The sequence below is a fragment of the Myotis myotis genome, unplaced genomic scaffold, assembly GCF_014108235.1.
Source record: "Myotis myotis isolate mMyoMyo1 unplaced genomic scaffold, mMyoMyo1.p scaffold_m19_p_18, whole genome shotgun sequence".
Lineage (NCBI taxonomy): Eukaryota > Metazoa > Chordata > Mammalia > Chiroptera > Vespertilionidae > Myotis > Myotis myotis.
This window is the reverse complement of record NW_023416322.1, coordinates 31,350,584-31,364,065: the sequence shown is the minus strand read 5'-3', so window position 1 is coordinate 31,364,065 and position 13,482 is coordinate 31,350,584. Positions and strand designations below refer to the sequence as shown.

The following is a 13,482-nucleotide window of genomic DNA, read 5'->3' as shown; positions in this document are numbered from 1 at the left end:
TTGCCTGTTGATTCAGGCAAAGTGGCTTGTGGAGAATGCCAAAGTGGCCTGGTGGCAGTCTTAACTTCCAGTTCAATGGAATCATGTCTCCTGGTGGAAGCATTCCTCCCTTTGGAACTAAGACCTTTAAACTAGCAGAGTGTAAGTTCACAGGGATACAAAGCAAACATTTTGCTAGTAGATCACTAGGAGTAATAGTGAGTGGTGTTATTCCCATTTTCAGCTTCTGATTCCTAGACCTGTACGACCTACCTATAGAAGAAACAAAACCATATATTGGATGCTGCTATAGGGTGTATACAGCCTTCTGAAGAGCCTTGCCCAAACCCGGCAAGATATTACGATGTAGCAGAGCTTGTAACTAGATCTTTAAAACATCATTCCACTGTTTCATCAAGCCAGCTGCTTGAAGATGAAGGGGAACATGGAAAGAACAGTGCATGCCATGAGCATGGCCCCTTGCCACACTTTATTTTATAGAGAAACACAGAGTTATCATCTATTTATCTACCTATCTATCTATAATCTATCTGGAAGGAATTGGTTCATAAAATTAAGAAGCCTGAGAAATGTCAAGTTGGAGAATCAGGAAATCTGGTGGTATGATTCGGTTCAAATCTGAAGGCCTGAGAACCAGAGGAGCCAACGGAGTAGATTCTAGTTTTTGCATTCCAGATCTGGAGAAAGAAACCACAGGGTGCAGTCAGCAGCTCTGGGGCCCACTCTGAGATGGACCTGAGTCAAAACTCCATTGATTACCTGATTTCCATAACCCCTATCTGACCAAATTGGGACAAAATTGGAACAAAATTATGTTCTATGTCTTCTGGAATCAGTATCAATTCAGACCCAGTTATTGCCCCAAGTCTGATTATTTCTTTTTCCCCAGTGGATTGTTAGCATGGGGAAAAACAAACAAAAAACAAAAACAAAAAAAGCATGCCTGTAGGTCCCTTTGGAGAAGGTTGGGGGAGGGGAATTAACAGTATAACTTTTTTTGGCAGTGTACCTGTGTCCTTCCTCACGGGGACCAGGACTCCCCTTCACACGAGGAGTTCTAAGTCTTGCAAACTGACTCAAGTCTCACACTTGATTGAGGGACGATAATTATTTGGTTTTATGATACAGGGTTTTGTTCACTTGACTGAGAACTCCTCTATTTATACGTATCAAGTAAGAACTTAGCAGACTTGCCATCTATTTCACTTCTACGAGAACCATGATCAACTAGCCAGAACCATAGCTCTCTCTGTGTCAGAATATTGTGATTAGTGCTCTGACTCTGCTGTTCATTGTAGTAGCCATGCCCACTTAGCTTTTGGTGATTAAGTACTACCACTTGCCCCAGCCATCCTGGGATCTAATTATCCTTATTGCATTAGGTTTCCCAATTCTATGACAACATATCTCAATGTAATATCTGACTGCAGGGGAAAACAATCACAGAGCTCTTTGAGGATTCTGGAGTACCCTCAAAAAAAGAGTCCTCACGGTCATGGTAAAAGATGAGTCCTCTGAACCCTCTCAAGGTCAGATGAGCAGATCTTAAATGACAACTCCACTCAAACATTTCAATAACCCTAATCCTTTGCGTCTCTTCCTATAGCATACCAAGGCAGTTCAGGCATTTCATCTTCATTTGGTGTAAGTCATCTCTGATCCATGGTTCAGCCAACCAACCAAACTGTTAGAGCCTTGTCTAAGCTGCAAGCCATAACATTAAGTTTAGAATACATGCATACTGGATCTATCTCAATGAATTTGGCCTGACCCAACATTATGTCTTCTCCAAAATTATACCACACACTTCATATCCATTCCATGTGTATTCTCGGGTTTTATGTCTGTATAAATTAGAAAAAGACATGCAGTTCTTTTGGAGTGTAATGCATCTATTCATGGATTACACTGTGTACCTCATCTTTAGGAACATACTGAGATTTGAGTACATTGATAAGTCCAGGAGCAAAGAGAGACGATGGAGTGGGTCCTGAAGAGAAACTGCTGTGTCATGCAACACAAATATTTCAGGAAAGGTCATTATAGTTTCCTGGGTTAATCTCCTCAAATGGGGTGGAATGGCTGCTTATTCTGGCAAAAAAAGATTTGGCAGAATTTAGAAATTCAGCATCCCACCTTTGTCAAAATCTTTTCAAACATCTTGATTCTAATTTTCAGGATCCTAGGAATGGGACAACTAGACACCATATGAAGTTTCATGTTGGGCTCTAAGGACACAGCACCACTTCTGTGGGGTCCCTACACACATGCATAACCGAATCTGGGCAAGAAGAAACATCAGACAAACATAAATTGGATATTCTACAGAAACAAACCACTCTTTAAAAATGTTAAGGGCTGGAAAGCAAAGAAAGCCTGGAGTACTTTTAAAGATACGAGGACACCAATGAATCATAGCAACTAAATGAACTATTGGATCCTGAATTAGATTCTGAACCAAAGACAATGTGCTTTGCTAGAAAGGACTTCAGTGGCACAAGTGGCAACTTTGAACAAGGTCTGTAGATACTGAGGCCTTAGGGAAGCAGGAATTGAGGACAGAGTAGGAGAAAACCAATGTAGGAATAAAACTCAGGCAAGGAAAAAGCAAATGCAGAATTCTCCTTTTATTGTTTCACATCACGCTGTGTGCACACACATAGCTGCACAGGGGCACATGTCTGTGCTCTGGAGTTCCCAGAGCAGGCACACATATGAGCATACAAGGAAAGAAGCTGGCAGGTGGGTTCCAGGGAGAGGTTTGGGCTGGAGGACACCCGTGCACAGGGATCCTCTGCAGCAGAATTCAGAGGCCTCACCCAGACCTCTCAGCAGCACGGCAGGCCCAGCAGGAGGAACAGGAGAAGGAGGTGAGTGGCCATTGGCTACATCCCAGTCAGCTCTTCTTGGCTCAGAGTCCACTTCAGCAGCAGCCTCCAGAGGACTGACCACTGCTCCCTCCGCAGCAGCTGGAGCCCCCTCCAGAGCCCCCTCCGCAGCAGCTGGAGGCCCCTCCAGAGCCCCCTCCACAGCAGCTGGAGCCCCCTGAGCTGCAGCAGTCAGAGCTTCTGTGTCTGAAGTGGTGAGACCTGCGGTGCCTGTGGTGGCTCAGGCAGCAGCCCCCACCCCCAGAGCTACAGCAGCCCCCACCCCCAGAGCCACAGCAGCCCCCAGAGCTGACACTGCAGCAGGAAGAGACTGGAGGGCACTTGGGGGGACACTTAGGAGGGCATTTTGGGGTGCAGCACTTGGGAGGGCACTTGGGGACACACTGCTGGCTCTGCTGGCAAGACATCTCGGTGGGCAGGCAAGCTGGAGTTCAGGAGCTGAGGGAGAGTCAGACAGCAAGTCAGTCCCACATCAGAGGTACCCCTGCCCCTTCCTGTCCTTTCAACATCATTTCTACCAATTACATTTAAATACCCTGCTTCTGATCAATCTGGGAAAACAAATCCCTTCCTCTTTTATCATTTTCTACCCCAGCTCACCCTTTTAGAGTAGGAAGGGATCATCATCTGTTTTATCATTTGGAAAACTGAGTCCAAATGATGTTAAAAAGTGAAAAGCAATTTTTTCACTTATGCCATTCAAACACTGAAATTGTGTACAGAGACTAAGTTAGAACTGAAATATTTCCTTCATGAAGAAAAATGCCCTGTAAAAATAACCATAAAAGTCATTTCATATTGTAGACACTTGCCAGATCATAATAGAAACTGATCTAGCGGATTTCCTGGCTGGTTCACTTTATTCAACAGGAAGCTGATAGGTCCCTGGACTCACAGCCTGGAGCTCTGTTCTTTTCAGAAATACCACCTCTTACCTTATAGCTTAGCCTGGAGATTATTCAACTTCTGTGTTTCTTTCAACTCTGGAGTTTTAACATGCATTCCAAGCCCTGTCCTATACCGGCATGTGTAATAATCCCCCCAAGTGCCTCTGATCTGCTCCGGGTTTTGAGAATCGCTGTCCCCAAATCATGTCTTGCAGAGGTTACAGTGGTATCTTAACGTTAAACTTTTGTTCTGAAACCTCTCAGGGACCTCAGAGCAGCCAGAGATCTCCATCCCTCCTCCTGGGATTCCCACACAGCTGCAGGCCAGTTGGCCCCTCAGAGCATCTGGAGTCTTTGCTAGAACCTGTTGCTCTTGCAGTCTTCCTGTCTGCTCCTGGTTCCATCTTTCCATGCCTGGTCTCTCTCTACTAATATAAAGCCCAACCCCCAGGCCCTGCCTGCCCTCCTGCTCTAGACTGAGCGACCGTCCTTGGAAGGCCCTGGTCCATTCCCAATGGACACTTACCAAGTACACAAGCAGCACAGGGTCTATCACCACCTCAGGAGGAAGTGAATGAAGGTTCTCTGGTCCAGAGGCCCTTTTATCTTGGCCTTGGGCTCTGCCCTAGCAAGTGAGACAGGGCCTGAGCATGATAGGACTGCCTCCTGCCGCCCACATGGTCCTGTGACAGGTGATCCTTGGCAGCTCCTCCATCACCTCCCTCCATGAAACTCAGGACATCCTCACCATCAATGCTTCCTTCTCCTTACAGCTGCCTGGCTGTCACACCTCCTTCTTGGACTCTGGCCTCCCAAGCCCTCCTGTCCTATTACCTGGATGGCTTTGAACTAAGACTCACAGAAGCTTCTAAATGCCCAGCTTGTGAAAATCACCTCACTTTTCTCATTCTCAGTTTCTTCAACTTTAAAAATCACTCTCAAAGGTGCCCTGAGGGTCAGCAGAATCATGGGAGGAAAATGTCTAGAGAAGGTCCAGTAACAAAGTAGACCTTCATAAGTGGATTATCCATCCATCCTAAATGGGGACACGTCTTTTTAATACACAGTGATTTTCTAGGATAGGTGCATCTGATCTATAAACAGCCATTTTTTCAACTGAGATCTTTTATGTATTTTCATATACCAGCATCGCTGTAGAGAAGCTAGAGAGAAAACCAGCATTGCCTTGTACAGTAGAAGAATCGGTTTCCCAAGGCTCTTACACAGGGGAAGAGCGTGAGCCTGTGCATGAGAAGCAGAAAGGAGAAGAGTCAGAGGGTCAAGCCTGGAGCACATGTGGGAGGATCCTGTGGAAATGATCCCGCACCGTGAGTGGAGGAGCCAGGAAGACCTTTCAGAATACGGGGCTGGTGGGAATCTGCAGGAATCTCTAGGGTTACTGCTTTGTTCCTACATGGACACAGGGAGCCTGAAGTCTTTTTTTATTTGAACATTTTCAGGAGATGCAGATAAAGACTAATGTTAATTTGTTATGGAGCAGATACTTGTTCCATGTTTGGAGGGCAATAAGAAAACAAAACAAAACAAAAACTAACCCAAGTACTTAGAAGGAGGCTAATCACACCTAAGGGTAATTATGGGAAGAAAGTCTCCCTCCAGAAGTTCCAGAATAATTTTACAGAGTCTGGAATAAGATATGGATTGACTCAATAATGTCTCTATCTAAGTCATATGGGCAAGGAAGACCTATATCTAGTGAATGTATATTTGTGTGCCATGTGTGTTTTTTTAACAGATTACATTTGAAAGATTATGAGTCAGTGTAAATGAATATAAACATAGACAGATATATAGATATACAAATACACAGACATAGAATCCAGCTTTTTAATATTGGCTGCATCAGATCTCTCAAGGTGCATGGCCTTCCATTAAGTTCCACTGCCTTCCATCTGTGTATTTTCCCTTTGAGTCTCATCTTCATTGGGATGCAAACGTGCTCTCTCTCCACCATTGCCCCCTCCAGAAATCATTAGTCCTGACCTTTAAGGAATCCCCACCCAGGACTTCACAGTGCATTCAGAGTCAAGGCCAGCATTTTGGGGCGACATTCAGAGCTCTGTGCAGTATGACCCTTAACAATTTCTGTTTTGCTTCCCAAGAGGAACTGACGTATTAGCTGCACTGCAAACATGTCTCTCCCTACCCTACTCCCATGCCTTATTGCCTGATATTTCCTTTCTGAGACAATTCAAGTCCCACTTGCTCCATTATGCTTTATGTGAAATATTTTACAAATGAGATATTAATAAACACTTTAACAACACAACTTGTGCCTTATTCTTATTTTCCATCACCAACTACTGCAAGACTATGGACATATGGGTAGTTAATAGATTTTTGAAAATCCTTTCACTACGTTAGCATTGACTTTACTGTTTACAAATAGTTATTTCTTATGAACTATGTCATCCTCCTCAGGGACCACATTGTGAGACAGGCACAGAGAGGTATGATGGACACATCACCCTGAAGAAGCAGATCTGTCACTCTCTCAGCAGGCATTGCATTAGCTCAGGTTGTACCAATGGGTTCAGTTATGTGGGTGTGGCCAGGATACACATGCCTAGGCTCACACAGGAGCCCAGCTTCTGATTCCTAGAACGATGGGGTGAAGAGGTCATCTGGTCCATGTCTCTTCATTCAGGCAAAGCAGCACCCGAACTATCAATCTGCTTGGACTTAGGTGATGAATCAGCAGTGTGGCTATACCCGTAGGATTTGGACTGAAATCTCATACATTTTCATTTAAGATGGGTGTAGGACTAACCTTTGGCCTTGGATATTGTTTATCAATGACTTTGAAACCATTTAAGAAACATTTTTGACTAGCAAAGGCTTTCTAAGGTCAACTATTCATCCCAGGGGTCCATCTCTACATTGTCATTTTCTCATCTCAGGAGACTGGGGTGGGGGAGGCACATCTGAGATCTTATAAGAAGTAACTCAGACCAAATTAATTTTCTTCTGTGTGTTTCCACTCTCCTTTCTGAGCTAAAATTAACAGTCTTTCAAATTTTATGGTTATTTTTCTTCCCAGCAAATCTTTCTTTTAATTATAAAATATGAAAAATTACCCTAAAATAAATAGAAAATATAAATGAATGTTGACTAATAATTAAGTAGGAGAAAGTATTTTAAGAATGGTACAAACCCCATAGTATATAGAGAAATGAATTGATAAATTAAACTACATATGAATTAAATTTTATATAGTATAAAGTATCACATATAAAGCAAAAAGACAAATCAACTAGAGAAAAACAAACACATGCTTATTAAGGAAATGCCATATCTAATACATAAAGCTATCTTCAAATCCAAAAATAAATAATCATACAAAAACATAATGGACAAAGGACATGGGTCTCTCTCTCTCTGTCTCTCTCTCTCTGTCTCTCTCTCTCTTTTCTTCTCTATCTCTTCCCCTCACATACACACACATTCACACAATGTTTTAGAGTTCTTCATGAGAAGCAGAGCCAGTAAGACATATGCCCATAAAGGCAGATGTCTATTTTAAGGATTTGTCTCACACAGTTGTGGGAGGGGGCACGTTCAAAACCTACAGAGCGAGCTGGCAGGCTGGAGACTCAGGGGAGAGTTGATGTTACAGCTTCATTCCCAAGGCAGTCTGGAGGCAGAATTCCTTCTTCTTCAGGGGCCTCAGTCTTCACTTAAAGTTTCAACTCATTGAATGATGCCCACCCACATTTGGAGTATGTTTGCTTTGCTCAAAGTCTACTGACTTAAATGTTAACCATATCTGAAAATATATTTTCACAGCTACAAGTAAGCTGGTGTTTAACTTAAAATCTGGGTAACATGGCCTAGCCAAGTTAACACATAAAATTAACCATCACAGTTCACCTTTTGTCAGTTTGATACCCATAGGCCTTAAAATCACATTTAATCTCCAAATAAAAACTGACAAGGTCACACTTCCAGTTACCATGATAAAATTATCCTGAGTATAATTTTATACTCAGAAGAGGTTGTGAAGTCCTTAAACCTAGTGGCCTGGTGCACGTATTTGTGCACATTGAAAGGAAATTAATTAGAAGAAATATTTTAATATTTCTATTCACCCTTTCTCTATAATAGAAGTGTCAACCAAATTCACAATTGACAATGACAGATCGAAACACATACGTGTGATTGACACCAGTGAGAGCTTTATATGTATCATACATGCATGAGTCAACTTAGCCTTTTTATATATATAGAATAAACTTGCTTAATTAGACCTGCTTTCTGATTTAGCTAAACTTTTCCTGCCCAGTGAAGCAGCACCCCAATCTCTCTTTCAGGTAATTGTCAGCAGCACAGGAGTAAATATCAACACAAAGCAGATTATTATTGTAGATCACGCAGGGAAAACAAAGGGTAAAATATTTAACTGCAGCAGTGTTTGACTATATTCTGAGCAGTGAGAAAACCTGAAGTCAATTTCAAGGTCCACCATTTCTTCCTTCTTTTCAGTTGGGTCAAGTTTCTTAGCTTTCGAAATCTCCGTTTTCCAGCTAATGAAAAGAAAATGGGATTCTACCAAGTCTCCTATCTACCTACTCCAGGACTTCTGTGAGGAACAAATGAGATGAGGCAAGGGAAAATGCTTCACAGACATTTGGATAAAGTGTGAAATGTTTGTACCTGGCTATAAAGCAAGTGGTGTTCCTTGGCTGAAGTAACTGCAAGGAGGCTAGTTGCTAGGGAGAGGATGCTGGACGTTGCTATGTGATGTCATTACCTGGATAGACACTTAGCATATTACATTTTTATATATATAGATACCCTGTAAATTGTACACTTTGATGTAAAGTTGAATAATACGTCAGTTCATCAGACAATGCAGCTTATGTTATATGATAAGAGAATAGGAATAGGGGGAAAAACAAAGATACTTGAGATAAAAATACATACATATTCATAACAAAACAAGAAAGAGATTCTCATATTAATTACAGTCTTGGTTGTGGTTCTTTTTACCTGGCAGGTTGACCCAACATTCATTCCTAAAAGTTCTTGCCAATTAATATTGGATTTGAGTTATAGTTTTCCATTGATTTTAATCACAGAACATGGTACTACTAAGAGACATCTTAAGGGATCTTCTGTATTCCAGACATGTTCTTCCTCACCCATATTGTGAAATAGAAGTCCAATTTCCCCTTAGTAATCAAGATCAATTACTCCATCATGCACAGTAACTTCCTTCTTTGCCTGTTGATTCAGGCAAAGTGGCTTGTGGAGGATGTCAAAGTGGCCTGGTGGCAGTCTTAACTTCCAGTTCAATGGAATCATGTCTCCTGGTGGAAGCATTCCTCCCTTTAAACTAAGACCTGTAGACTAGCAGAGTGTAAGTTCACAGGGATACAAAGCAAACATTTTGCTAGTAGATCACTAGGAGTAATAGTGAGTGGTGTTACTCCCATTTCCAGCTTCTGATTCCAAGACCTATATGTTCTAGCTATAGAAGAAACAAAACCATATATTGGATGCTGATATAGGGTATATACAGCCTTCTGAAGACCCTTGCCCAAACCCGGCAAGATATTACGACCTAGCAGAGCTTGTAACTAGATCTTTAAAACATCATTCCACTGTTTCATCAAGCCAGCTGCTTGAAGATGATGGGGAACATGGAAAAAACAGTGCCTGCCATGAGCAGGGCCCCTTGCCACGCTTTATTTTTCAGAGAAACACAAAACTATCACTATCTATCTACCTATCTATCTATAATCTATCTGGAAGGAATTGGTTCATAAAACTAAGAAGCCTGAGAAATGTCAAGTTGGAGAACCAGGAAATCTGGTGGTATGATTCAGTTCAAATCTGAAGGCCTGAGAACCAGAGGAGCCAATGGAGTAGATTCTAGTTTTTGCATTCCAGATCTGGGGAAAGAACCACAGGGTGCAGTCAGCAGCTCTGGGGCCCACTCTGAGATGGACCTGAGCCAAAAGTCCATTGATTACCTGACCTCCATAACTGCCTAGCTGACCAAATTGGGACAAAAGTGGACCAAAATTATGTTCTATGTCTTCTGGAATCAGTATCAATTCACACCCAGTTATTCCCCAAGTGTGATTATTTCCTTTTCCCCAGTGGATTGTTACCCTGGGGAAAAAACATACACCAAAAACAGAAAAAACAAACAAACAAATGAAACACCTGTAGGTCCCTTTGGAGAAGGCTGGTGGGAGGGGAATTAACAGTATAACTTTTTTTGGCAGTGTACTTGTGTCCTTCCTCACGGGGACCAGGACTCCCCTTCACTCGAGGAGTTCTAAGTCTGTAAACTGACTCAAGTCTGACACTTGATTGAGGGACCATAATTATCTCTTTTTATGATTCAGAGTTTTGTTCACTTGACTGAGAACTCCTCTATTTATACGTATCAAGTAAGAACTTAGCAGACTTGCCATCTATTTCACTTCTATGAGAACCATGATCAACTAGCCAGAACCATAGCTCTCTCTGTGTCAGAATATTGTGATTAGTGCTCTGACTCTGCTGTTCATTGTAGTAGCCATGCCCACTTAGCTTTTGGTGATTAAGTACTACCACTTGCCCCAGCCATCCTGGGATCTAATTATCCTTATTGCATTAGGTTTCCCAATTCTATGACAACATATCTCAATGTAATATCTGACTGCAGGGGAAAACAATCACAGAGCTCTTTGAGGATTCTGGGGTACCCTCAAAAATAGAGTCCTCACGGTCATGGTAAAAGATGAGTCCTCTGAACCCTCTCAAGGTCAGGTGAGCAGATCTTAAATGACAACTCCACTCAAACATTTCAATAACCCTAATCCTTTGCGTCTCTTCCTATAGCATACCAAGGCAGTTCAGGCATTTCATCTTCATTTGGTGTAAGTCATCTCTGATCCATGGTTCAGCCAACCAACCAAACTGTTAGAGCCTTGTCTAAGCTGCAAGCCATAACATTAAGTTTAGAATACATGCATACTGGATCTATCTCAATGAATTTGGCCTGACCCAACATTATGTCTTCTCCAAAATTATACCACACACTTCATATCAATTCCACATGTATTCCCTGGTTTTATGTCTGTATAAATTAGAAAAACACATGCAGTTCTTTTGGAGTGTAATGCATCTATTCATGCACTACACTGTGTACCTCATCTTTAGGAACATACTGAGATTTGAGTACATTTATAAGTCCAAAAGCAAAGAGAGATGGTGGAGTGGGTCCTGAAGAGAAACTGCTGTGTCATGCAACACAAATATTTCAGGAAAGGTCATTATGGTTTCCTAGGGTTAATCTCCTCAAATGGGGTGGAATGGCTGCTTATTCTGGCAAAAAAAGATTTGGCAGAATTTAGAAATTCAGCATCCCACCTTTGTCAAAATCTTTTCAAACATCTTGATTCTAATTTTCAGTATCCCAGGAATGGCACAACTAGGCACCATATGAACTTTCATGTTGGGCTCTAAGGACACAGCACCACTTCTGTGGGGTCACTACACACATGCATAACCGAATCCGGGCAAGAAGAAACATCAGACAAACACAAATTGTATATTCTACAGAAACAAACCACTCTTTAAAAATGTTAAGAGCTGGAAAGACAAAGAAAGCCTGGAGGACTTTTACAGATACGAAGACACCAATGAATCAAAGCAATTAAATGAACTATTGGATCCTGAATTAGATTCTGAACCAAAGACAATGTGCTTTGCTAGAAAGGACTTCAGTGGCACAAGTGTCAACTTCGAACAAGGTCTGTAGATACTGAGGCCTTAGGGAAGCAGGAATTGAGGACAGAGTAGGAGAAAAAAAATGTAGGAATAAAACTCAGGCAAGGAAAGAGCAAATGCAGAATTCTCCTTTTATTGTTTCACATCAGGCTGTGTGCACACACATAGCTGCACAGGGACACATGTCTTTGATCTGGAGATAATAGAGCAGGCACACATATGAGCATACATGGAAAGAAGCTGGCAGGTGGGTTTGGGGGAGAGGTTTGGCTTCAGGACGTCTGGGTACAGGGATCCTCTGCAGCAAAATTCAGAGGCTTCACTCAGACCTCTCAGCAGCAGGGCAGGCCAGGCAGGAGGAACAGGAGAAGGAGGTGAGTGGCCACTGGCTACACCCCAGTCAGCTCTTCTTGGCTCAGAGTCCACTTCAGCAGCAGCCTCCAGAGGACTGACCACTGCTCCCTCCGCAGCAGCTGGAGCCCTCTCCAGAGCCCCCTCCGCAGCAGCTGGAGCCCCCTCCAGAGCCCCCTCCGCAGCAGCTGGAGCCCCCTGAGCTGCAGCAGTCAGAGCTTCTGTGTCTGAAGTGGTGAGACCTGCGGTGCCTGTGGTGGCTCAGGCAGCAGCCCCCACCCCCAGAGCTACAGCAGCCACCACCCCCAGAGCCACAGCAGCCCCCAGAGCTGACACTGCAGCAGGAAGACACTGGAGGGCACTTGGGGGGACACTTAGGAGGACATTTTGGGGTGCAGCACTTGGGAGGGCACTTGGGGACACACTGCTGGCTCTGCTGGCAGGACATCTCGGTGGGCAGGCAAGCGGGCGTTCAGGAGCTGAGAGAGAGTCAGACAGCAAGTCAGTCCCACATCAGAGACCACCCCTGCCCCTTCCTGGCCTTTCAACATCATTTCTACCAATTACATTTAAATATCCTGCTTCTGATCAATCTGGGAAAACAAATCCCTTCCTCTTTTATCATTTTCTACCTCAGCTCACCCTTTTAGAGTTGGAAGGGATCATCATCTGTTTTATCATTTGGAAAATTGAGTCCAAATGATGTTAAAAAGTGAAAAGCATTTTTTTCACTTATGCCATCCAAACACTGAAATTGTGTACAGAGACTAAGTTAGAATTGAAATATGTCCTTCATGAAGAAAAATGCCCTGTAAAAATAACCATAAAAGTCATTTCATATTGTAGACACTTGCCAGATCAATATAGAAACCGATGGTGGCGATTTCCTGGCTGGTTCACTTTATTCAACAGGAAGCTGATAGATCCCTTGAATCACAGCCTGGAGCTCTGTTCTTTTCAGAAATACCACCTCTTACCTAATAGCTTAATCTGGAGATTATTCAACTTCTGTGTTTCTTTCAACTCTAGAGTTTTAACATGCATTCCCAAGCCTTGTTCTATACCCACATGTGTAATAATCCCCCCAAGTGCCTCTGATCTGCTCCTTGTTTTGAGAATCGCTGTCCCCAAATCATGTCTTGCAGAGGTTACAGTGGTATCTTAAAGGTAAACTTTTATTCTGAAACCTCTCAGGGACCTCAGAGCAGCCAGAGATCTCCATCCCTCCTCCTGGGATTCCCACACAGCTGCAGGCCAATTGGCCCCTCAGAGCATCTGGAGTTTTTGCTAGAACCTGGACTGAGCGACCCTCCGTGGAAGTTCCCTGGTCCATTCCCAGTGGACACTTACCGAGTACACAAGCAGCACAGGGTCTATCACCACCTCAGGAGGAAGTGAATGAAGGTTCCCTGGTCCAGAGGCCCTTTTATCTTGGCCTTGGGCTCTGCCCTAGCAAGTGAGACAGGGCCTGAGCATGATAGGACTGCTTCCTGCCGCCCACATGATCCTGTGACAGGTGATCCTTGGCAGCTCCTCCATCACCTCCCTCCATGAAACTCAGGACATCCTCACCATCAATGCTTCCTTCTCCTTACAGCTGCCTGGCTGTC

The 13,482-nt window shown here is 43.2% G+C and overlaps 2 long non-coding RNA genes across 2 annotated transcripts; both read right to left on the bottom strand.

Moving 5' to 3' along the window:
• Positions 1-2,607: 2,607 nt before the first annotated feature.
• LOC118673532 lies at positions 2,608-4,431 on the bottom strand. Its single transcript, XR_004973396.1, has 2 exons — positions 4,302-4,431; positions 2,608-3,326 (listed from the first exon to the last, which is right to left on the bottom strand). It is a non-coding gene; the product is annotated as an uncharacterized LOC118673532 (long non-coding RNA).
• Positions 4,432-11,635: 7,204 nt separating this feature from the next.
• Positions 11,636-13,317, bottom strand: LOC118673534. The gene is made up of 2 exons (XR_004973398.1): positions 13,223-13,317; positions 11,636-12,351 (listed from the first exon to the last, which is right to left on the bottom strand). It is a non-coding gene; the product is annotated as an uncharacterized LOC118673534 (long non-coding RNA).
• Between the last annotated feature and the right edge of the window lie 165 nt (positions 13,318-13,482).